The sequence below is a fragment of the Copadichromis virginalis genome, linkage group LG19 (genome assembly GCF_057382275.1).
Source record: "Copadichromis virginalis isolate Kocher_CV1m ecotype Utaka linkage group LG19, C_Virginalis_male_GT1.1, whole genome shotgun sequence".
NCBI classification, from domain to species: domain Eukaryota; kingdom Metazoa; phylum Chordata; class Actinopteri; order Cichliformes; family Cichlidae; genus Copadichromis; species Copadichromis virginalis.
This window is the reverse complement of record NC_140636.1, coordinates 18,240,619-18,265,063: the sequence shown is the minus strand read 5'-3', so window position 1 is coordinate 18,265,063 and position 24,445 is coordinate 18,240,619. Positions and strand designations below refer to the sequence as shown.

Below are 24,445 nucleotides of genomic sequence, written 5' to 3'. Positions count from 1 at the left end.
GACTCAAGACAAGGTGACCTTGAATATTCAAACAATGCAAGACACTGAATTGTCATTTATATTTTTCTCATGTGAAAAACTCAGGGCAACTTTAGGGTGTAGATTTCCTTATAAAATTGTGGCCTGTTGTTGAAAATTCAACACATCACTTAACCAACCTGTCTGTCCCAATATTTGAGTTTGTGGGACTGTCATTATATATTTTTTCAAGAGCACAGCATGCCAAAAACATATCTAAGCTCTGTACAACAGATGTGATGTAGAATCAAGGGCTGTCTTCCAATTCAGGGTCTGCAGCCTTAAAGTACGGACTTCAAGGCCAATTACGTCACAGCGGCGCGCCAAATGCTGTCCCAATTCAAAGGTTGCTCGAAATGCGGCCCTGAAATGCGTCCTTCATTTCCCTGAATTTTAAGGCTGTGGCAGTGTAGACTTCGTGGCCCAACATATCCCAGAATGCATAGCGCGGCGATGGGTGTGGATAAATTTGCAGAAAAAAACGGCGGATGAGGGGCGGCCGAAGAGTACACTTTAAGTACTGAATATTATGTCACTTATTTATGTGCAAATGTTTAATAACGAAGAACATTAAAACATTACTGTTGGCTACATGTCTGCAAAGTTATGTGACATTAGTGACGTTTGTACGAACTTGGTTTTAAAGCCTTTACTTTAATATATACGCCGTTCAATAGCTGAGCTTAATCTTACAGAGAATGATCAAAGCTCATGTAGAAACAAACAAACAAATGAACAAAAGATTTTCTCCTTCATTTCTGTCAAACAAAGCTGTATGACACGTTTCCAGCTGTTAGTATCATGGTTGCTAGGCAACCTGGGCAGCGCAACGGAGGCTAGACCGTCCCATTTCACAAGCCTCGCACTTCCGGCCTTAGCGGTCTTTGAGTACGCGGCCCTTGAGGATCGTTGAGGCTGCGTACTTTAAGGCTGCAGACCCTGAATTGGGAGACAGCCAAGGTGAATGGCATCAGATGACCCATCTGCAATCACCGAACCTTCAGAAGATGGTTAAACCGTGGTCATTAAGAGATAGATATGGTCAGCAATGATACTCAGGTAGGCTGTGGTATTTAAAATGCTCAGTTTGTACCAAGGGGCCCGACAGTTTGCCAAGAAAATATCCCCCGTACCTTGACACCACGAGAAGCAGTCTGAACCATTTATACAAGGCAGGATGGAGCCATGCTTGCATGTTGTTTAAATCAAATTCTGTCCTCTGAATATCAAAGGAAAAATCGAGACTCATCAGACCAGGCAAAGTTTATCCAGTCTTCTGCTTTCCAGTTTTGGCGAACCTGTGCAAAGTGCAACCTCACTTTTTAGTTAACAGGAGTGGTCCTTTGCTACTCTTGCCTATCTGCATTAAGGTTAACCATGATGTGTATCAAGAGACTCTCCTCTGCAAACCTTGGTTGTAATGAATGGTTGTTTAAGTTAGTGCTGCCTGACCTGTTGTCTGACCGCTAACATTAACCAGGCATTTTTTCCCAGAGCATTTTTTTAACACTTGATATTTTCTACAACACATCACCATGGCGACTTTACGTTATTTGCTATCAATCACAATAATTAAATAATTAATCAATCCATCCATCAATCTGTCCTCCCATTTATCTCATTCACTCTCAAGAAATAAATTGCAACATAAATGAGTAGAAATATAACAAGCATGCAAGTTTCATCTCAATGAATCAGGTGAAAAAGTGACATCGACAGCCATGCATGGACCAATAAGCAAAAAGCAACAATCCAAAACATACACTCAACATTAATATTAATATTTCCATTGTTTTCATCTGTCTCAAGATTGGCTGCTACTCTTACATGCACGATCTTAAATGTCCCCTCTTTTTCTGTGGTTGTTGAACGTTACACTGCTGGAGGTTGAGCGCTGCTATCTCCTTCATAACATTAAAAGCCAGGTATGGGTACATGCATTAATTACAATTTCTGTCACGTCTTCAAGGAATTCAGTTAAATATCAGATCAATTTAGGTTCCTGTCTGAATTCATTTAGTGTCACAAATGATGCTACTTCAACCACAGATACATGTTGCATACAAATTAGAAGTGTTTTCTTTCTCATGACTAGTCACAGTCTAATTTTGCCACTTCCTTAAAATACATCTTGGCATCCAATTGAGCTACTACTGTGTGATTGTAGGTTTTATTCACACCTCTATTTTGGATTACTTGTAAACAAAGATAAAAACAATGCATTGCTGCACTGTAGTTTATTGTCTATGCTCATTCATTTATTACATTTACTGAACAAATATAACGACATCATTCTGAACTGAACCAACATGAACCAAGAAAAAAAGAAACATTTAATTAATTACACTGACCAAAAGCTGGCCATGCGGCACTTCACTTCAGTAATTGCTTCGCTGAAGTTCTTCCTCTGTCTTTTATGCGGTTCCTCTGGATGTGGGTGGTTGTTTGCCAAGAAAAGTAAAAGCACGCCAACAGAGATAGGAAAGAGCAAGACTGTTAGTGTTGTGGAAGTTGTCACGTTTGAAAGTTGCTGATATTCTGAAAAAGGGAAGAGTTAGTGCTATGAATCAGATCCAATTTCATGCAGCATGGGAGAAAGAGGCACATAATTTTAAGTTCAGCCCCTGGGGCGCTGGGTTTGTTTTTTCGTGTGATTATGTTTGTTTGAGCTCATTTTCTCACTTGTATCTGAGCCCACACGTACATGAATAGGTGGGGTGGTTGAAGAAGACAAGGCTGTATTTTTGAGTACCAACTGCATTTATGGATTTTCTTTTTTGTTATCCCTCAAATAGAAACAGTATGGTTTCGTCGATAGCATACTTTCTCTGGATTGTATGGAATAAACTCACATATATATCCACAAATGTGTATCCTTCTCTCAAATGAAACTTGATATAATTCAGTCATAAATTCCTCAGAATATAGGCACCTCTTAACCATCATAGTGGCACAATACTAGCCGGCAAGCATAAACAATAAAAATTACAAACTACAGCCAAGTTGGCTGTAAGTGATCCTGAATCTAAATTACTTTTTTTATTATACACAGCTCAAAAAATAAAGGGAACACTTAAACAACACAATGTAACTCCAAGTAAGTCACACTTCTGTGAAATCAAACTGTCCACTTAGGAAGCAACACTGATTGACAATCAATTTCACATGCTGTTGGGCAAATGGAATAGACAACAGGTGGAAATTATAGGCAATTAGCGCGACATGCCCAATAAAGGAGTGGTTCTGCTTCTCAGTACCTATGCTTTCTGGCTAAAGTTTTGGTTACTTTTGAATGCTGGTGGTGATTTCACTCTAGTGGTAGCATGAGTGGCTCTTCCTAACTTTTTTCCTCTGACTCTTAAAACGTCTTCCTAAAAAGCTCTGCGAGAGTGATGACACTGCAGTCAAAAGGCTGTTTTAGTTCCAGATTGTGCGCTGTGGAAGTTCTCCTGTCCGGGAAAACAAACAAGCAAAAACAATCATTTTGCGCTGTGTTGCTTTTACTTCATGAATTTGACTTGCCAACCAATTAGTCACACAGCTGAGCTTTAAACTGAACAGGAATAGCTGAAGTAAGAGAACAAACACCAACAAACACAGAGCTGAGCGCCAAGTACACATGAAAGGCTTTGTGTGGTAAGGGACTGGAAAGACAGATGAAGGGATGAGGGCAGTGATTGTACAACCTTCACACTACTTTTTCATCCATTTTTGCCACCCTTCCATCCTAAAGCACCTTAAGTGTGCACTCTCCTGCAGCACTCTCCTAAGGGGGGCAGACTAATTTGAATATCCCATGCTGTCTGCCTTTTCATGTGATGCCCCTCTCCTTTTTTTTTTTTTTTTAAGAGGCATAGATGAAAAAGCCAAGAGGTTGGAGTATGGGGTGGCGGGCTGCGCTGAAAAGGAGAAATGGCATCAGGGTACAAGGATAAGTGAGGTGTGAGAGGAAGAAGGGAGAATGTAAGGAGGTTTGAATCCATGTTTATTAACTGTGAGGATGAATTGTTGAGAAGACAGGCTGCACTGCTGAAAAGGTATAATTTCTGACATGTAAGCATAGTGTTGTCAAAGCAGCATGTGTTAAAGCTGCAGCATAACAACTGCATACAAACAAAGCACAGCATGCCACTCTACATCTTGAGTTGAGAAGCTACAGCACAGTGTAAGTGCAGAAATCTAAATACCTCCTAAAGACTTCAATCCACAGTAGGCCCCATATGGAGACACAAATTCTCTTTTCATTTCAGAAAAAGACACAACGGGAAATTCAAAGTCAGACAATTCAAGAACTTGGGGAGTAAGCTAAAGTGCTTTCTTGCTGGGAATATGTGGTACTAATTTAGGTACACAATGCAATTACATTTAGCTCTGGAAGTAAAATGAGAAAGGAAAAGCAACTAGCCTCTACTTGCTGACTGAAACCATGCAGCCCTCAGTGAGCACTCAGCAGAAACTGAGGTACAAAATTTATATTCAAACTTCACACTGAATTAATAGAAGGGTGCGTTTGACAGATGAAAATGATTGTGTGATGAAATGAGAGCAAACATGGTTAAACATACTTTACTGTGGGATAAATATGTTGTGAACAAAAATCATTGGGTAGATAAGAAACCACTTCCAGTCCAATCCAAAGCTCACCATTCTGCTTTCATTTTCCTTTTTGTCCTCTCTCAGTCCTCCTCCTCACCCGTTCCCTCCATCCCAAAAGGGCAGACATGGTTTACCAATTTACTCCACTCTGCACTGTGAGCACATGTTTCTATCTCTCTCTGCAGATGGATGAATAACTGCTAACTGGAAATATGTTTTGGATGAATATGTTGAATGTTCTTGTAGACCAGGGGTGGGCAAACTTTTTGATTCGTGGGCCACATTGAGTTCTAACATTTGACAAAGGGGCCGGAACCGGAGCAGATAGATGGCATGCTTTGAAAACATCACCTCATTGGGGGAAAAATACACATCTTGGGATATGGAGAAAACATGTGCTTTAATTTCCAATGAAAATGAAGAAAAGCATTACAATAAAATCTCTGACTTCGAAATGAGTCTTTAAAGACTGAAAATCAAATAAATGAACATTTTATTTTAAAGCACTGAAAGTTCTGTTATCCTTCAGGATATCACATCACTCTCCTCCTGACTCTTTTTTTTTTTTTTTCCCCAAAAACGGTAGGAGATGCAGATGTACTTGTCCTGTTCCTTTTATTCAATTTGTTTACCCGGTGCCAAAAGTCAACAACGACCAGTGCAAGAACAAAACAGTTGCAGCAAGTCAGTCTGTGAAGCGTTATATTTGATCTGCGCTCACTGTTCATTTTAACAACGTGCGTATCACGGAGACACACATTTTAATGGGAGCAGTGTTGTTGGTCTCCTTTTTTAGCCAGCGCATCAAAGTCTGGAGTTAGTTTTGTTGTGGCGATTCTAAGGATGGATCTGAGGTGTAGGTCTGTTAACTTGGATCTGTGGCTGGCTTTGTTGATGTTCATGACGCTGAATGTAAAGCCAACATCATCTGCGCTTTTCGCCTTAGATTTGGAAACGCGGCATCATTGAGTGAAGCATAGAAGTCATTTAGTTTCAGAGAGCTGAACTTCTCTTTTAAGGCAGGGTCGATGAGTTCGAGCTGAAGCTCCTCTGGAGCTGTTTCGGGGTCTTGTAACAGAGGAAAGGCCAGTGACTTGTCAATTTTATCGAAATCCAAAAACCGACGGCAGAATTCTCCGTGCAGTGCATCCAGTGACTCACTGTATTTCTTTACTTTTGCTCCGGCCTCTTTCAGCATGGCTAGTGTAGGAAAATGAGTGAATGACTTGTTCAAAATCTGCCTGGAGAATAAAGCCAGCTTGGATTTGAAGGCTTTCACGTTTGTGTGCATGTCATGCACAAACCGCTCCTTCCCCTGCAGTTTCACGTTGAGCTCATTCAAGTGTGAAAATACGTCCGTAGCAAACGCAAAGTCACACATCCAGCTCTTGTTGCTCAGCTCAGGAAATTCCTCAGTCTTCCCCTGCTGCTCCAAAAACCACGCCAATCTCCTCTTTGAGCTCCCACATTCGTTGAAACACTTTGCCCAAACTCAACCAGCGGACACGGGAGTGATAAAGCAGGTCCTGGTGATCCGCATCAGTTTCCTCCAGGAATGCAATGAACTGACGGTGCTGAAGTCCCCCTGCGCGTATGAAGTTGACAAGTTTCACCACAGGATTCACAACATGATTCAGCTGTAACACCGATTTACATAGAGATTCCTGGTGGAGGATGCAGTGGAGGAAAATGACATCCTGGTCAGGGTTTTCATCTTTGACTTTATTCTGGATTCTCCTCAGCAGGCCAACGTTTTTTCCCGTTAAATTCGGAGATCCATCTATGGTGACGTTAACAAGCTTACTCCAGGGAAGCTTCATATTTTCGATGGCAGCAGACACTCGTTCAAACAAGTCCTCTCCCCGTGTTTGTCCTTTCAGAGACTCCATTGTCAAAAACTCCTCCGTTATTTCAAAGGTTTCGTTGATTCCTCGGATAAAAATAAGGAGCTGAGTAGTGTCTTTGACATCGTTGCTTTCATCCAGTGCTAAAGAATAAAAAGTGAATGACTTTTTGTTTAATATGCTGGTGATATCTTCATCTATTAGTTTGGCAAGTCACTGTCCACCGTGATAAACTGATTTTCTCAAATTTGTCTTTGGTCTCCGGGCACAAAATACCTCCTGTCTCTACCATACATTCTTTTAAAAACTCGCCCTCTGACAGTGGTTTGCTGGCCTTTGCTATTTTGAATGAAAGCATAAAACTGGCCTTGGTACTTGACTCTTGAATGGCAGTTTGACGGTGAAAAAAACTTTGCTGAGCCTTCAAATTAGCTGCCAACTTCTCAGCAGCAGCTTCCCGTTCTTTTGTTGAGAGCTTGCTAGCATAATTAGCGTGCTTTGTGGCAAAGTGACAGCTAATATTATACTCTTTAAAAACCGCCACAGTTTCTTGGCATATCAAGCAAACAGCAGATGATCGATATTCAGTGAAAAAATATTTAGCTGTCCACTCCTTTTTGAACACTCGACATTCTCTGTCCACTTTCATTTTCTTGGGTCCGCTCATCTTCATAGAGGGGCGGTGGGTCACAGGGTAAAGTGCAAACGTGGAGTAATAGGCCTACGCTTCACCTCAAAAAAGGCAATATATCTAGAGTGCGCCATCTAGTGAGGAAACATCAGAATTGCAGGGGAAATAAAACATTAACAAGGTTAATTTATTAATTTTTTTTCAAGTTTGGCGGGCCGGATCAAAATGTTTAACGGGCCGCATGTGGCCCCCGGGCCGTAGTTTGCCCATGCCTGTTGTAGACTGACAGAGAAGGAGGAAAAGATCCATGAATGCATGTTGTTTTTTTTTGTTTTTAAGTGAGATCTTGAGTAGAGAGGATGAAAGAAGGAATACACATTTTTTTTTTTTTTTTGAAATGTGTTGACAAAGAGAAGTTGCTCAGGGGCATTAGATAATGTGTCACATAAAAACATCAGAATCTATGCAGCTTTTAAAAATCTTTTTGTACACATACAAAAATGGAGTACGACTACTCAAACACTACAAGGCTTAATTCGTGTATCTTATAGTCCATGGCAAGATTTCGACCAAGAAAGCAGAATTATGTCTATGCTTTTACTTTAGAAATTGCTTCTTGCAGACATATACCCTGCATCTTTCTCTATGATAGCTTGGATAGGCTCCAGCAACCCCATGGCCCATGAAGATATTCATCCAACATTGCATTTGAAGCCAACTTTAGCTTCTGAATTCAGGCAAGTGAAGTTAAGACTTAGATTTTAGAGTACACAGGATGTGAATCTGGCACAAGTGCCATGACACAAAATGTTGTTAGCAATATTGCAAGATCTCTCACACTTAGCTTCTCACATTCAGACACTTATTAATGACAGACTGGTGTTCTATAATAAATATGCTTATCTTAAAAGTAAATTTTAGTGGATAAACCTGATCACTAACCAGTGAGTAAAAAACAAAAAAACCCCAAAAACTTCAAAACACAAATGTCCCAAATGAGATATAAACTGCTATTTCCTGGCTTTTTCCACCGCCACCACGCTAGCATCCTAATGTGGGCTTTATTGCTTTTCAAAACAGTTAACTTACAGTTGTAATCAGGAGTTTTCATTCACTCATTATGGGCATGGATATCATGTCAATTTGATGCTTTTAATGATTTCTTTGAATGTTTCTGTTTCCCAAATAAAATGATTATTCAACATACATGTTACAGCCCCTGGCCTTGGAAGAAGCGAGCCAGCCTTCCTGCATGCAAATTCGAGTGTGGCAACCCACACAGACAATTGGCTGCCTGGGAACCTGTGGTTTGCACCTCCAGGGAAAGTCTATGGGACCAGCTGAGGGATGCCAGACCAATCAGCAACTGATTGGGCACACCTGCGTCTTTAAAAGGCTGAAGAACATTCATCCAGGGGCTGCTGCTTTGTGTTGAGTGTGCAGTCTGCACTGCATGCTTCTGTCTATGAGCCTTGTTTGCAAAACCTTGTCTAAACTGTGAGATTCTCTCAAGTAATATTGGTTGTGCTATGGCCTGTGAAGCAAATTTTGATTTCTAAGCAAGCAAGTTGTTTTCTATTTGGTTGTTTGTTGCTATTATTTTTCAGTTCTCTGAGTTTTTAGTCCACTGTGGAGCCATTTTACATTGGCATTGGACTCAGAGGTTTCTGGCTAAGAGAGAAACCCGTGCTTCAAAGTTAACCCCTTTAAGTGTAATTGACATGTGGAGGTGCCTACATGGGTGTGCCGAATACCTTTTTGGAGAAAAGGCTGGGTGGAGTCAAACTTCAGATCACTGTACTAGCTGTGTAGCACAGTGGTGGTAGAATCATGCTCTCGGGCTGTTTTGCAGTAGTGCTGATACATTGCAAAAGGTGGATGGAATAATGGAGGAGGACTACCTCCATATTCTTCACTTTCACCTCAACAGCTAGATAGCTGAAACTTGGGTTTCTTACAGGACAGTGATCCCAAACAAATCAAAACTGGTATTGAATGGATACAACAAGATAACATTAAGCTTCTCAAATAGCCTTTCCAAAGCCCCACACTCAACCCTGTGGAAATGTGTGGACTGTGTTTAAAAGCTGGGTCGGTGCCAGGAAACCAACCAGTTGAAATGAACTCTATTTCTCCCAAGAAAAACAGTCAGATATCCAGCCACAAATGTGCCAAAAGCTTGTTGATGGTAACCAAAAGTGGTATGCTTGAGGTACAACTTCTGAGATTTTGATCCACAGTGGATTAGAGAAAAGCCAAAATAAATTCAAACACTTCTTGTTTGCTGTATAATGTATTCTGTGCAAACCTGAAAAAGGAATAGTGCAAAAAGCCCCAAATTACCTTGACATTCATGGTGATTTTTATGTAAACCTCTTAATATTTATCTCCTGGCAACCAAAATTGCTGTGCCAAGTGTGTCAAGGCATCAAAGCCAAAGGACACTTTGCATTTGATTAGCTTTGACATTGGATGCTGAATTCAATGACCACCCTGTGGTTCACTGACTGAGCATAACACAGAACACCTAGCACGCAAAATAATACCAGATTTCAAAAATGAAAAGGGGACAGAATTGTTGTTGGATCTACAAATTTCTTTCAGACTGGTTTGGTTTGGATTTTGTTAAAACAATTGAGGCATTGATGCAGAATTGATGCTCTACAATATGCAATTTTTCAGTTAGTAAATCATAATGTTACATGCTTTGGCTTCAATGGCAAGCATTTATCAGCCTCACTACCAAGTTGTGCAAGATGGAGCAAAAGTAAACCTCAACCCTCCTTTTGTCCCTCTGTGGGGGGTTACTCCCACTAGGTTTATATCTGGGACTCTCCACCATTTGACCTTAGAACTGAAGAAGCTTCTCTGATGAGAGGTGAAACATCTTCAAGTAACTTAAAGGAGTCTAGATGCTTTTCTTTGCAAGCTCCTTTGACTACGATGACCTGGATGACTGAGAACCTTCACAGACAACCCTCAAAGCTAAGTTGTCCATTATGTACATGTGGCGGGGCGTGGCCATGCAGAGGAAGCGGACGCACCGGCGCGGCATCCGCAATCATGCCCCGCCGAATTAAATATTGTACTGGGTCCTGTGGTTGGCGTTGTTGTTGTTGTGATAATGTTGAGCGGGCAGCGGGAGAGCTGCAGCTCTGTGAACAGCAACCGTGTGAGTCAAAGTATGCTGCAAAGCATGAATTTGCGCCGTGGTCTTTTACAGTACAATACAGAAAAAAAAAACCCCATCACTAGCTGTAGGTGTTAGTTTGTCATCTTTTCTCTCTGAAGAGATGATAAGGCATGGAAAGAAGTAAATGACTTCTTGAGGAGCTGTGGTAGGCAGCAATGTAGACATGAGAGAGATACATCTGGAAAATACACTTGAGGTCAAGGAAGGATAAGAAAAAGGCATGGGAGAGCATGCTGGGAGAGCAAATCTGACATGTGGAGGTGAACAAGAGCAAGATTTGCATCAGAGAAAGAAAGTAGGAAGGCAAAAGGAGTAGAGTAGCTGCAAAGATCAAAGTAAGTTGAGTTGGCTGTATATTTTATCAATCCAATATTTCCTGGTACATGGAGAAGTGAGCATTGGAGCACAGGGGGGAGAGAAGAGAAAGAGGCGATTTATGGGATCAAAGCAGGGCAGTTAGTGTATGTGTGTGTGTGTGTGTGTGTGGGGGGGGGGGGGGAGATCAGAAATTAATGTGTTTGTTTGGAAAAAGGAAAATGTGTTGGTCTTTGCTAACTGCCAAACTTACTTGCTAAATGGTTTTATGACAGAATGTGTTTACATCTTTAAAGGCTATCACCAGAGTTACGTTTTTTTTTTGTTTTGTTTTTTTGCTGCCATTAACATGCATGCATCCATTTAAAGCAACCCAGAGGCATGCTGCGCTGCTCCTCTAACAAATGCAGTTCTTCTGATATCACTTCTGAATGCCATGATCACACTACCAGAATTATGTTTTTACCCAAAATGAAAGAGAAACTCACTAAATCTCTATCAGTCATTATTCTCGGCTCTGTTTGCATTGTCACCGTTTTGCACGCCTAATGAGGCAAACCTAAAAAGAGTTTTCCTCAAAGCAAAAACTATAAGTGAGGGAAAGTAAGTAAAAGTTGCATTTCACATGCTGTCCAGCATGTTTTGCTGTAATAGCTCAGTGCAGCACTGTGTCTGAGATGTTTTTAGGCATTTCTGAAAATAATAGGCGCCTGTGACGCCTCTGAGGTAAGTTAATCCTCCGCCAGCAGACAGCTGATGCTTTGTGGTAAATGCAACTTTAGACTCCTTACAGGCTTTATTAGCTGTATAAAAAAGAAAGGTACACCAGCATGATGCTTTAAACCAGGCTATCTTTTCAGTGGCTTTGTGTACTTGTCTGTGTGATTTTGTGTGCATGAGTGTAGTGATAGTAATGTAATTACTACTATTGGCAAATGAACAGAGGGAGACAGAACATAGCAAAGAGAAGAAGGCACAAGACAGAAAAATCCCATCTTGGCAGAGACACCATCACCAACACTCAGCAAACACTCTGGACTTCCTATTCTAAAGTGACTGACCCAATACTGAACCTGCTGCTGATGCGATGCCCCCCTTGTCCATGTGCAGCCCAACTCTTCACTCCCACTTAATCTAGACTTCTGAAAATAGAATGATTAGAACAGATTGTTTACTTTGCAAGTCTTTTTGTTGTCTGACCCCACCCCCTCCCCTTTTGGAAACTGTAGAAACTAACATTTCTGTAGTTAGAGATAGAATTCTTGTAAATTCCTTTTTGCGCACCAGCACAGTAGATTTTAAATGAAACAATCAAAATAGAAGCAAAGTAAAATGCATATTTTCTGGTTTAAGAAAGAAATGCTGTTTTATACATAGTGCCACATTTCGTGTCATGGTCCTGGAGACATGGTCTGATGACTCAGTTTTTTGTGTTTATTAATATTATCTTATGTTCTTGTTTTATTCTGGTTATGTATTCTGTTAAGATTTGCTAGTAGGTAGGTTTTGATTCAGTACTCCCACTGTTCCAGTTCAGTCAGGTCTCTGTGTAAAGCCTGTGTCTCTACATGTGTGTTGAGTTTCCTGTTTTACTTTGAAGGTCTTTGTCTTATGTCAGTGTCAGTTTTGCATGCTCTCCCGTCTCGTTTGTTTAATCAGTGTCAGCCGTGTCTCCCAGCTGTTTTCTTATGGTATTGTTCACCTCTTGTATTTAGTGTCTGTACCTTACCCTGCTATCGTTTTGTCGTCCCTTATTCCAGCGGTCCCCAACCCCGGGCCTCGGACCGGTACTGGTCCGTGAGTCGTTTGGTTCCGGGCCACGAGAGTAGAGGCTCAGGTGTGAAATGTATGGTTTTCAGGGTTTTTATCGGTTTTCAGCGTTATTTTGTTATAGTTTTTATCGTTTACTCTGTTTTCCTGGGTCTTTTCATGTGACTTATGAATAAATCTTCTTTTTTTTGGTACCGGTACTAGTTTTATTTTGTTGTATTTATCCGCGACACCTTAAAGGACGGTCCGTGAAAATATTGTCGGGCATGAACCGGTCCATGGCGCAAAAAAGGTTGGGGACCGCTGCCTTATTCTACACTGCGTGCTCCGTCTGCCAGCTTGCCTGCCTGTTTAGTTTATTTGTATGATCAGTTTTAGTTATTTTTCTGGGGTTTTTTTTTCTGCAACCCAGCAATAAAGCTGAGTGTTTTTGAGTTTACGTTTGCCTCTGTGAGTCCTGCTGTTGGGTCCACCATTCCTGCATGCCTTCAAACAGCCATGACATTTTGACAGTTTCAAAAGCAATTGAAACTATCAGTTTCATTCGTAGGGGAGGTCTGTTATCTCAGTATTTCATAATAAATTCACCTAATGAAATTTCTGAGTTGATTTATAGTTTTGATGTTTGCCTTTTCCTTTTTTTTTTTTTTTGCATTCTCTTTTTGGTGTAAACTCCACTGTCACTACATTTTAGGCCAATGTTTTAACCTATCAGCATTTTTCCTAGCATAGGTCAAATGCTGTCAAGTGAAATGCTGTTAGCATTTAGGATGACTGGATGCCCCATAGCACAGGCACTGGCTGAATTTGTAAAATCCATAGTATTATAAATTTGTAAAGAGAAGACAAATACACACAAAAACACAACCTGTTAATCTTGTGATTTGCTTTAGAAATAAATATATGGTTTCTGGCTTAAATAGTAATATTTGAGCTTTTGAGATTATGAGGACCACTGATTAATAAGATGGAGTTGGGGGAGGGAGACGGCTAACAGAAACCTGCTGTACCCAGATGAAGAAGCATATATAGCACCTTTGTACTCTCCTGTCATGTCATGCTTTCGACCGCCAAACCCCTTTCTTAACTAAGGGAAACGTAACTGTAGAGCAACACTTGGCAGTACTGTCATTGCTTTAAAGGTCCTGTCAGTCAGCAGAGGGGGAGAAGTAGAACTACAACATCCATAAAAAAATAGTGTTAGAGGAATTTTGAATTTGTTGAAAGAGTTTGTTGGCTGAAAGAGTAAATGTCATGTGCACATTTGCACATTTTCTTATTTGAAGCTATGGAATAGAAAGTTAAGTGCAGGCATCTTTATGTGTGGGTGTGGTACATGCTCATGGTTACCCATGCTTGTGTCCTGATGTGTTTTATGTAGGTGTCAAGCCATTTGCAAACTCTCCCCACACAGTTAGAGGGACATGCTTGCCAGCACATGTAAGTGTGTGTGACATTTTCTTTTTACCCTCCTGTTTCCCTCAATTTGCTTTGAGTGCTGTAAACATAATTCTTGTCCTGCGTGTTTGTGTGTGGAGCGTGTCCTCAGTCACACAATTTTGCTTTTCAGGCAGCCTCAGGGATGACTGAGTGAGCAGGCTTCAGGATTATAGGATTAAAAATAAAGGACGACAGTAATTCTGATTATTACCTGGATTATCAAAAAAAAACAACAACACCTGTATCCAATATCAAATGATATAAACAAAATAAAAAATATATATATAAATAAAATATTTGGCTACAAATGTACTTGTAATGATTCCATAAAACAGAATTTGGACAGAAGGCAGGGTTATGTCTACTGAACTGCTATATAACTGAGGTTTGAAAAATTGTGTCCTTCTTGCCTTTCCATCCAATTAATGTTTGTATTCTCGGGTAAACTTGGCCATATTGCACCAGTTTAATCTGGGGTTAATTTTTTTTTATGAGTGCTCAGCTATCTTAAATAAAATGCACATTCTGTATAAAATCTAAGGTAGGCTTATAAATAGCAAAAACATTAGTATTTTGCAGACTGTAAATGCTTGTAGTGTCTATTGTTGTGTCCACAGCCAAGGCTTTTTGTTAGATCGGTCTTTTCAATCAACACTGACAATCTTGTATCTCTTAACTCCATGCTTCTAGGGGGGAAATGACTCAGGCTTTGACTTGCACTACAATAAAGTACACCCACTTAGATACTGCGGTGAAGCTTAAAGTGGTAGGTGTTAGAACCCAAGACAGTGAGAGTCCCTTTATTAAATGAAGACCTCATTTTCCTCACAGACACAAGGTCAGATCAAACCAGAGCAAGTGCATGAAACCTCCCTCACACCTCACTCTCTGCAACGATATGAGGGGTCCGTCAGGAATTTCCCAAAGGAAATCATGTTTTTGCAGCCTTGATGTATTTGTATTCACCTGGGGCAGACGGGTTTACCACTGATAACAGGACACAGGGGCTAATGTACCCTATTGCCTGACTGCCACCTACGTGTGGTCACCAAATCAATCTTTAAGTTCTGATCTCTTAAATCTGGGACAAAAGATGACGATATTTGCTTTTAGAGGGTTAATTATAAACCAGGTTATATGAACTGTGAAAATTATTATCAGGTCCCAGAGGGCCAAGACATAATTGTGAGGTAATAAATCAAGGAAAATGCTGTAAAGATGCTAAAAACGGCCAGCAACCCTCCAGAAACCCTCAAATGTGTCTGTACTTCCTAGATTCCCCTACAATATAGTTTTCAGTGTGAAGAATATCAGATAAACACCTCTCAAGATTAGACAGCCAAAAATGTAGACTTGTCTGTTAAATAGTGTGATCTACAGCATAAAAATGTAAAAAGAAAATATAGCTCTGACGGGTGTGGATCAAGAACTTAGTGGTTTTACGGCTGCTGATACCTTTCTGATTAGCTGCTGCCTTACCTGTGTGTCTTACCTGTGTGCTTGCTGCTTATTGTTGCAGTAGCAGTAGGCACTGAATTAGTCAGTAAGTCATCAGTAGCAAAACCCATTTTATTGCAATGTGCAGTAACATGTAGCAGGTTATATAAAGCTTAAAACAACCTTATTTAGTTTTGTTGCAATCTGTATTCAAACTTTGTTTAACTTGTGGAGTGCACCACAAAGCAAATTCCATATAGTTAGATTCTATTTGAATTAGCTGGCTCTAGAAAACTTAAAAACCCAGTCAGTGACTGGGGATATCATGGCAGTGACAATCAAGTTTCTTTGTACTCACAGACTTTCTGTTTCAGGCTCAGTTTATGGTTTAACTTGTCTATTGCACATGAGTGGAACACTTCAGTCAGGAGGAAAATGTCATTGATAGTTATGAAGAACATAACAAAACTGCAAAACAGAAGGCAGGTACTGCAGCTAAAACAAGAGATCTGTGCTACAGAAAGCTGTCAGTCTTGTGAATTCATAAATAAATAAAGCTGTGTAAAACAGATTTGGCAGCATATCTGGACCAGTCCAGAGAGAAAAGAACAAGTGAACCGAACAGATCTCCAGATCAAGTTATGTGTTCAGAATAAGTTACATAAACCTTGCTACAGGCTCAATATAACCTGCTAACACATTAATCTTACATATAGTATACCTCTCAGATAAATCCCACTGATGATGGTAACTTAACAAGGTAGCGATATGAGGCAATGCTAGGTAAGATTAAATTAAATAAAGAATACTAAAAATTTCTGGAAAATTCTGGAATGATTTAAATGGTTTTCATGAAAAAGGCTAGTGCACACTGACTGATGAATGTGTTTCTGCATGTTGCTCAGTTCTTAGTGCTTCATCACCCTTAATCAGAAAACAGTGACTGGCCAAATGGTACACTGAAAGAATCAATATTCATCACACATCAGTCTCTTCTCCCTCCTCTCTATCTCTGGCCTTGACTGGTGTTGGCATAGCAACATTGCACTTCCTTTAAATTATGGTGTAGCACCGAAACAGACACTAGCAGTGACCCTGGAGAGGCAGCAATAGCAAATCAGCTTCCAGGAAGAAGTATGTGCGTATATATGTCCTATTGCCAGATGAGAAAATTCACATCTTCATCTTATGTTAAGAAGGGACCTTTGACTCGAGGCTGTCTGAACAATTTTTCATACTTTTGATGGCCTCCTTTGCTTCCTTTCGCTGTTCTTCACCTGTACTTGTCCTTGTCACCTTTGTACCACCTGCCAAGATTTTCTATGGTAACTATTATTGGGATCACAATCTTTCCCCTTCTACAGAATCAAAGAGAAGATGCAGATTTTACAATCTATCACAGCGAAATACCTCAAGGCCTACTTTATTTTTATGCAACATTTGAAAAAATAAACATAAGACTGATAAACTTCTGCATGTTACAAATGTCACCCGCCTGTGGAGTCCAGATTCAGCTGTACATTTATAGTTTGATCCGGGTGCACACTTACACTGGCGGTTTAATGACTATCCATAACATAGTGTAAACTTTGTGTTTGATAGCTGATAAAGAAGCAAACTGATGGTTTGTCAAGGAAAGTGTAATATACAACAATAACAGATTATCCAGAACACATGCAGGAACTGTAGAAATAAGAAAAAGCACCAGTAAGCCTTGTCAAAAGTGAATTGTTGAGATATCTTTGTGTTCCTGCAGAGCAAATAGCACTGTTGGACTGCTGTAGTAGCCATTATAATGCAAGAACCACAGAACTACATTTGACTATTTAGGGCCACCAAGGTTTATTCCTCAGTAGCCTGTGGTATCACAATAGATGGATTACTGTATGGGCAAAGTGAGTAGATGACCAGGCCCTTAAGACTTCTTTAATGTCTACGCCTGTGTATTGATGTTTTGTAAATTAGCTTAGTAGTTGAGGCCAAAATGAAGAACCTATAGTCACAGCATGGGAGAAAGGCACAATACTGTTGATCATCTTATTTTGTTAGATAGATTAAACCACTGGGTGGGTGTATCGGGTATCGCATTGGAATGGTTTAAATCCTATTTGTCAAATCAATCTTTCTCTGTGGCTACCTCTAAGTTCAGATCCTCTCTTGCCTATGGGGTGCCTCAGGGCTCTGTCTTGGGACCAGTATTGTTTTTGTTGTATTTACTCCCTCTTCTGCAACTTCTTAGCTCTTACTCTGATATTTCATATCATTGTTATGCAGATGATATTCAGCTATATATCTCTTTTAGGCCACCTGATGTTTCTAAGCTCCAAATCCTGCAGTCCTGCTTAGATTCCGTTAGAGATTGGCTGGCTGGTAATTACCTTCAACTAAATGCTGATAAAACGGAAGTCATTGTCTTTGCTCCTGAGAAATTTGTTCCCCTTGTGGTTAAAAATCTAGGCCCTCTTGCTTCTTATATTAAACCCTCCATTAGGAACTTTGGTGTTACATTTGAACCAGCTCTGACGCTGCACACACACGTCAAATCTTTGGTTCGCTCTTGTTTTTACCATTTAAGAAATATCGCTAAGCTGAGTCCCATTGTGTCACATTCCGAATTGGCAATGATTATTCATGCTTTTGTTTCATCTCGCTTAGACTATTGTAATTCCTTGTTTACTTGCTTACGTAATGCCTCCCTGGAACGACTGCAAGGTGTTCAGAATGCTGCTGCTAGGCTTCTGACAAAGCCTCACAAATACTCCCATGCCACTCCCCTGCTGATTCAACTGCATTGGCTCCCTGTCAAGTTCAGGGTCCAATTTAAGATCATAATCATGACTTATAGGGCCCTGCACGGTGTAGCTCCAACTTACTTAAGTGATCTTCTTCTTTCTTATCACCCCAGCAGGTCCCTGAGGTCTTGTGACCAGGGGTTGCTGGTTGTCCCACATACAAGATTAAAAACAAAAGGTGACAGAGCGTTTGTATCAGTGGCTCCCAGACTCTGGAACTCACTCCATTTGAGTTTGAGATCTGTGGACTCAGTCATGTCTTTTAAAAAGCAGTTAAAAACCTCTGTTTAAACTCGCTTTTGGTTGATTTTGTTTTGTTTTAGATTTTAATGTCTGTTTTCTGCCTCTGTAAAGCACTTTGTGATTTTATCTTGAAAGGTGCTATATAAATAAAATTTTACTTTACTTAATAAGTGGGTCAGCACAATGTAAACTCAAGCCTAAATTATCAACAGCTATGCAGATGTTAAAGTCGTGCCTCCTGTGTAGGACTAGGATTATTTTCTGAGATGAGTGATATTGGTTGGTGTAGCCATGGTAGGGCCTAAAGGACTGGAAAGATTCAGAGCACCATGTGACATTTGCACTAGGAAAAACTAGGGGCATGATTTTGGATTACATACAACATTTTTGTAGCATGTAAACTATTTGATGCTACTTGTTGAAGATGGTCACAGAGAACAGTCCTTTTTGGAAAAGTGCAGGATATTATAAATGAAAAAGGATAATGCAGAAACACCTGAATAGCCTATCACTTACTGTCACTGAATCTGAACTGTCTGACATTTACTTAAGTTCTATAGAAATTCAGCCAGACCCATTACCATGTTGCAAATATATAAAACATGTGTTTACTGCAATACTGGCTGGTTAAAGACATCGAAAAGTTGTCATTTTAATGCCCACTACTATATATACAAAGACGTTTCCAACAATGCTTTTAAGCCTAAAGTGAACAAAACTTGAACACACAGTTGAATACAGTCTGGCCTTCTGTCATTTGATAGAATGACCTTTCTGAGGTTTTTAAACCAGCGACTATCCTTCAATAACAATAATAGTGTAATTTTCTGTCTGCTATAACTTTCTGTCTAGACTAGCTTTCTCTAATTACTGTTTTGTCAGAGCTCTCCTTTTATTCCCAGTTTGTCTTATTTTAGTGATTTTTCTTTCGTTTTATCAAATCAGCTCCACAGCTAAACAACTAACCTGCTGAGAGTTGAAAGTTTTCACTTTCTCTCTGCATATTTTGTCTGACATAAATACAGGGTACTGTTCACAGCTGTAATCTGAAGTGGAAGCCTGAAATGCCAGATCTATGAAATGTAGCATGAATCCAAAAACATAGCAATTAGAGTGTGCTGCATAAATAAGCATTTGAGGATGGAAGTGGTAGTTCTGCTTTTATTGGAGGAAACGTTGATTAGATAGCAAATGTTTTTTTTCAGCTTTTTTATGTTTGAGTGTCCTTTACTTTCTTTCTGTCTTACCTCTTATTCATGTCAGTTTTCCTTGATAATATCTCTCTCTTTTCTTCCAATCTTATCAATGTCAGTGTTTATGACATTGATAAGATTTAAGTGTGTAATGAATCTACGGTGTAGTGTCTTTTTCACGGCAGACATGATTACTTGATTAAGATTTGATCACAAACGATGAACACCGTTATTCTGTTTAATTTTTTTGCTTACAAGCCAAAGCTACACAAAGACATGACTATCTAACATGACATTAAATAACCCAGTTATTAAAGTTATTCCTCAGCTTGTACAGTAACTACTTTTGTTACATGGAATAAAGAAGGTTGGATCAAGGATTTTAAAGAAATCCCCCCGTTTCCCAAAAGTCTGTTTTTTCAGTGGTCAGAATGGTAAATAAAAATATGATGACAAGTCTGCCAAATCTGAAAGAAATATCATGCAGTCATGTCAAAATCAGCATTCAGCAAACAACAAAATATATTTCTGAGATCCTTTTGTATCCAGACCATAAGTAATTTAGAAATAAGACGTGGACTGGGCCAAAATAACCCGCTGGTAAATGACTAGAGCTATTGTTGGTCCTATAATACACCAAGATGAATCCATTATTATTGCAGTGCAATGTGTAACAGCCTGCATCATTATGTCATGTTAGGTTGTAATCTGCAAGAAAAGCTAAGCATTTTTTCCCTTGCAGAGTCTTTTGAAAGTGCAGAGTCATAGACTGGAAAACTGTAAAGCTGACATAAATGTAGATATAATATAACTTATATATGAAGAGGTGCATGAGACATTTTGTCACCTCATTCAAATCAATGTGATTTTAATTATGTGAATAGGCCCAGGTTAGTGGAATACTTTATTAAAATAATTAAAGGGCATGATAATATGGTGCTGTTTTGTTAAAATGACATGTATTTTTCTTTATTTCCTCCTAATGTGTTGCATAATGTAATAGGTAACTTGGTGCAGGCAAGTGGCAGCATCCTTTCTGTTTATACAATGCATACAGCACACACAAGTCATTGTTTATGCTTGGTTTGTTAGTTTGATTTCACATTTTAACCTAAGCTCCCATTACACCCCATTTAACAGTTACTGGAAACATATTTAGGGTTAGGGTTGAGTTATCTTCCACCTCTGCTTGAAACACCTCGACTTTATCTGAAACATTACATCTTCTAGTTTTCTGAAAATGTGTCTTCTGTAAATGTAACATGTGGACAAAGCAAAATTCAACCCCAGTGAGTCAACAGGCACCTGGTGGTAGGTAAGAGGTTATATATCTGGCATTCAAAAGTGATGCTTTGCTACTGCCTTTTCATGCTCACAGTTCATGACTTTGTACCAATGAAGGCTCCTGTGAACTGGGCTGTGTAGGGTAAACACACACAGGATAAAACCCTTCATCATCCTGTCACTTGGTCCTTTGAGGTACAGGATGCAGCCGCCCGAACCTCAAATGTTTTCTCTCTGCAGACTGAAGCACACTTGATAAGTGACTCATGGCTGTGCCACAGCAGAACCTGCAGACTCTAGACTGTATTAAGCTGGTGTTGCAACTCATCAACTCTTAAACTCATGTTGATTTCTAATCCTTACTGCCAGTGTTTGGGCTATATTTACTGGATCTCGTTGCCTTTGAAGACAATTGTGTTTCTCTTATAAACCAAAGAACAATAACAGTGTATGTAATTGGTAATTTTCCTGTGTCTTTCTGCTGTGTGATGACTCACTAGCTCTACACCAAAGCCCTAAACTGAGTTTGAAAACTCAGCAAAACAAAAATCAATACACCAGATGAAGCTGTGTACTGCAGAACTTAAAGCCGCACCATCATTGTAGAGTTTCTATTTTTAGGAAAGATTATGATGAAGTGTGTGACACAGAGACAAAATATCACCTGCCATTTTCTCCCCCAAAGAATATCTGTTAACGTAACTGTGCATTTACTTCATTTTTACATTTCTGTTCAAATATTAATTAATCTCTAGGTTAGATTTTTAGCACTAAAGCATTTTTCCTTGACTAGTAAATACATTAAATTCCTACAGTTCACACCTTGATATTATTTAAATGGCTTCTTTAAACTGATTATAAGTTACCCTTAAATTGGTTTAGAAAAAGTGCCTCTAAGATACAATTACTAGTCTGAAATCAATATTTGTACATTTTTATACTAGTGGAAACTGGAAGATACATGGAAGACATATTTTCACATACTGGTACATTTATAACTGAAGAAAATTACTATCTCAGTTTCCTGGAATGAAAGGTACAAATTCATTATGTCCTTGTTATTTGTCATTGTTGTAGTTTTAAATCTGCAATGAACATTTTTTTTCATGAATAAAATTTTTGTTTGACCAGGTCTGATAGATGCAAACTACTGCAAATTCAAGTACCTCATTCAGTCCAAACGTCTACAGAAAAAAGGATTGCACACAAAACAACAGATTTTATATTTAGCAAAACAGACTGTGTGAGATTTTGAAATCTCAGCCCAGTAAACTAAAACAAAACTAAAAAGAACTTACCATGCCAAGAGCAAATGTCTCTTTCAAGTAAATGTTTTAAAATTGCCTACAAAGGTAATCTTTTCTGCTTCTAGCTTCTGGCTTCTATTCCATTTGCCACTGCAAAAGCACTATATGAATATTCCTTCCCATTGAGACATTAGATTAGATTACATTTGAGGTAAAGCTATCTCTCTCTGAAATTTCACCAAAGTAATGGATCCACAACCACACGATGACAGAATGACGTCATACTCAATCAGTGTGCTAGTTTACCAGCCTCAGCTTTTCAGTGCTCTTGGTTTCTAGCAAGCTAGCTAGCATGCTGGTCAGGTTTGTGTTGTAGTGCTTCTGGGTATGAATTGGCTGCTGTCCAGTGTGTCTATCATACCTCTGTTAAATAATTCTCACTACAACATCTTGGACTGCTGTTAGCAAAGACAGTTCTTGAGCTACTCTAGAAACCTTCTAATCAGAACCTACAGCAAGCAGAAAACTGTTTATGTGCCGCTATGGAAAGCTTGCCTGGTCTGCAGACCATCTGTGAGATAGGATTACCTTACAGGAAGCCTTGTTCTTTATGTGTCACAAAGCAGTTAGAAATGGAAATATGTGCACAAGAGTACCTCAGAACTGTACTTAGTAAAATTAATTTGAGAAGTGAGAAAAAAACAGAAATAATTTTTAAAAACCTCTGAAATAAAAATCCATTTTGACAAATGCAGAAAAGGAAAAAAGCTGAAAGTAAATCTGAAAAGTACCAGTTGAGATCACTGTGTGCTTCACCAACAAAAGAGCTGGACTGAGAGACGTGAAACTAACAAACTGGAATTCAACGCTGTGAATCATGAAAACAGGAGAGAAGAGATAACAAAAGACTTGAGAGACTAATGTGTTCTCAGTTTATAAATAAAGCCCATGATGTTCCTTGAAGCAGAGAAAAAAAAGAAGAAAAGTAATGTTTTTCTGTGAAAGCAGTGTTATTGCATATACAGTATCATGCTTCCAAGCACAAGGTAAGATACAAGAGGGACAAATAAAAAGAAAAAAAGACTGTTCCAGTATTCCAGTCCACTGACCACAACTGACAAGGTCCTCTATCAGTCTGGCAGTGTGCTGATCCCACTCACTGTGCTGTGCTGAAATTTGAGAAAACAAAACCAAAAAAATCTTAAGACTGTGAAGAATGGAAATAGGCAAAAAGATAATAATAAAAGAACATTTATGTTAAAGAGAAATCACTTCTCTTCCACACCTGTTGTTTTCATTTTCCTTCTCCTTACCTGCATATGGGTAAATATTAGATATCAGATGATCGGTGATGATCGACTGCATAAAGAAGACAGATGTAACCACCATGATATGAGTCATGTCTCAATGTTCTCAAAATGAGCATTTCCTTCCATCGTCATCTTGGTGTTGTGGCGAGCGAGGGGTGGAACTAACTGGAAAAGCGAAACCCACTTCTCAGTCACAGTAGACCCACACTGTTACTAAGAAGTCAAAATAATACGTGTCCAGTTAGACATGAAATTATAATCTGACCACAAGATGCTTACTGAGTTCATGAGATCAAGTGAGTACCAGACATCTAAATTCAGACATCTTTTAACCAGAGTCATTGCCCAATGCTCACCATTAAAAAAAAAAAATACAGGTTTCAGATACACAGTCTGCGGATGCAATGCTGGAAGCCTGAAGCTGAGTGAGTCAGTCGAGTATGATGTGTTTGCATTAGAAAAATGCCATCTCCTGAGGCGATATACTATCAGAGGCAGCGATTTTATGGCAGGCACAAATATAATCCACATAGTCTAAAAACAGCATTAATGCTGGTATAGTTTTCGTCGTTGGCACATAGCTTCTCATACTTACCAGCCTATACGCTTTCACCTATCTACTTGTCATTAACTAATCTTTGTTACTATCTGAATCTATTCATTGATTTTAAGGGGCGATCGTGGCTCAAGAGTTGGGAGTTCGCCTTGTAATCAGAAGGTTGCCGGTTCGAGCCCCGGCTTGGACAGTCTCGCTCGTTGTGTCCTTGGGCAAGACACTTCACCCATTCCCTACAGGTGGTGGTCAGAGGGCCCGGTGGCGCCAGTGTTCGGCAGCCTCGCCTCTGTCAGTGCGCCCCAGGGTGGCTGTGGCTACAATGTAGCCAGTGTGTGAATGGGTGGATGACTGAGTGTGTAAAGCGCTTTGGGGTCCTTAGTAACCATTTTAAGGTACTAATCAATAACAAGTTTTATAAAAACACTTAATAGTCTGCATATTTTATATTAACAACAAACCATATATCCCTTTAAAATGAAAATCGTGTGCATCATAAACAACAATATGTTTTTAATTTAGTAGTTCCTAGTGAAAAATTGCATCTGCCTTTGCCAAAAATGCAACTTAAGATTTAGA

General features: G+C 39.5%; 1 pseudogene; it reads right to left on the bottom strand.

The window, feature by feature from the left end:
- Positions 1 to 5,474: 5,474 nt before the first annotated feature.
- LOC146685916 (general transcription factor II-I repeat domain-containing protein 2A-like) lies at positions 5,475 to 6,503 on the bottom strand (annotated as a pseudogene).
- Between the last annotated feature and the right edge of the window lie 17,942 nt (positions 6,504 to 24,445).